This window comes from Amblyomma mixtum, chromosome 1 (assembly GCF_055824585.1).
Source record: "Amblyomma mixtum isolate Tamu chromosome 1, ASM5582458v1, whole genome shotgun sequence".
Lineage (NCBI taxonomy): Eukaryota > Metazoa > Arthropoda > Arachnida > Ixodida > Ixodidae > Amblyomma > Amblyomma mixtum.
In genome coordinates this window covers 87,083,115-87,085,410 of record NC_143012.1, presented here as the reverse complement: position 1 = coordinate 87,085,410, position 2,296 = coordinate 87,083,115, and the positions used below count along the sequence as shown (strand labels likewise).

Here is a 2,296-nt window from a genome sequence, read left to right as displayed (position 1 = left end):
CGATGTTGTGGCGTTGGGGGCGTACCAGATAAACCAGGTGTGGGTGGTTACGTTCAGTAGAGCGGATGCCGCAAAGAAACTGGCCGCCTTGAAGTACCTGCCGGATTTTTTGAGTCGCACCTTCATCAAAGTGCATTGACCGGATGCATGTAGTTGTGTGGACCACCAGGAACCCGAATTCCGAGGTAGGGGACTGCTTTTTCCGCACTTAGAGGGCTTTTGTGCGCCGAGAGGAGCGTCCGCCGCTGGGCCTAACGTCGACTTCGGCCTTGGCTGGGGGAGCGGTAGGCCCAGCCCGAGCCTTGGTGAAGCCGCTATGCGTGTAGAGGTACACTGCATCGAAATTTCGCCGGACCAATGCACAACATCGCACGGCTGGAAAACTGCCGGTGAGAGAGTCAGGCAAAAGGAAGGGCATGGGCAAGCTAGGCCCAAATCCCGTACATGAAACGAGCCCAGATGGCGCCAAGACCACGGCTGATGTCAACAGCCGTAGCAACAACCTCGGCTGTCGCGCTGCTGGCAGCGATAAACATCACTCAAGGGAGAAACGTGTAAACAAGGGCAAATTGTTGAAGGGCGCGCGCATGCCAGACTAGCCGCGTCACAACATATAGATCATGTTACGACCACGAGGCGGGCTCCACGTGAGCGACGTGACCCGCGTTGAACTAAGTCGTGCAATTGTGGCGGCAGCACAGATCTCCGCCAATGAATCAAGTGAGGACGTCGTGTGCCCCAACCTCCAGCAGAATATCATGGTGAGCACTCCAGAAGAGAGCACGCCGACCGGTATGCTGCAGTAGGAACGATCGACATACGCGGCACGGCGCACGAAGTAAGTAGTACCTACGAAGCGGCCCCCCACGGCATGGTGAAGGGTGCCATAAGGGGCATCTTGATCGAGCATATGGCCCAAGAGATTCAAGACAATGTTGTGCACAAGCATAATCCAACGGCCCTACAGGCAAATGCAATCGGTAAGACCCGATCAGTCGTCGTTGCCTTCGAAGGGCACAAAGTACCCAATTACGTGAGGTACGGTAACCTGCTCACGGAGTGCACGTTGCACAGAAAACAAATCGACGTATCATATATGTACGGAAGAGTGGGCCACAGAATGGACGTGTGCCTGGATCCTTCGAACACGATCTGCCGAGGGTGCGGAATCCAACCTCGCCAGAGACCACGGATGTGTCCCGAAGTGTAGCCTGTGCGGAGGCAAACACCTGACCGTGGACACGGCCTGCAAAGCACGCTTCAAGGCGCCCAACGTCGTCCGCTGGCGGCGCTGGGAACGGCGCCGAGCAGAGGAAGAAGACGCCGGGAGAAGGAACCGAGACAAGAGGTCCTGCAGGCGGACCCGGCCATAGCGCCTCCAAACAACGGGGCCGGTCACACACGGCAGGCCGCAGCAGCAACAATAGTGGCGGAGGAAACGGCCGCCAGCGTCGCTCCCGATTAATTCGGTAAGCCGGTCGTGTTGGGGGGAGATTTTAATGCCAAACGCACGGCCTGGGGACCACATTTTGTGACATCAGGGGTGGGGAATTACTAAATTTCGCTATGTCCTCAGGCCTGCTAATTTTAAACGATCCGGCATCCCCTCCTACCTACTCGACACCTTACACTGACAGTTGGATAGACATTACACTAGCCACCAACCACATGGTCAGTATACCGTACACATGGCAAGTCTCCGAATCAAGTACACTGTCAGAACACAGACACATTGAAGTGAAATTCGGAGCACAATCCACGACCCGACAGCGCAGACTAACATACAGAGGTACCACACGATTACTACACGACATGTCACACGATCCATTCTTCGATGCGGTTGCCGGCGTCCGTCTTGCTTCGGCGGACGCAATCGACACAATCAAACAAATTTCATTACCTCATTGAAAAATAACGTAAAAAACAGTCATCTTGCCACGGAGCGTTCGCGAGTGCGCGCTCACCGCAGGAGATATCAACGCTCCAAACACATTCACATCAGACAACACTACGGACACATTTATTACACTGCACTACGCATCTTCAGACAACACAGACGAGGCGCGCCACCTAGATACACAGTCATTGGCCCGCGATTTTATTAGGAGCGGAGTATTTGGTAGGCCGTTCAAAATTGCGTTTGGAAAACTCCGCGCACCACTCACACTTCCACCAGTACAGAGGCCAGACGGAACACTCACAACGTCATTACTCGACAGCGCACACACTCTCCTAGCCTCTCACGTTGCCACCGATGACACTACAGCAGACCTCCCAGACCACGCACACACGAGAG

General features: G+C 54.9%; 1 pseudogene; it reads left to right on the top strand.

The window, feature by feature from the left end:
• Positions 1-416: 416 nt before the first annotated feature.
• On the top strand, positions 417-1,373 carry LOC149367123 (uncharacterized; annotated as a pseudogene).
• Positions 1,374-2,296: the final 923 nt, after the last annotated feature.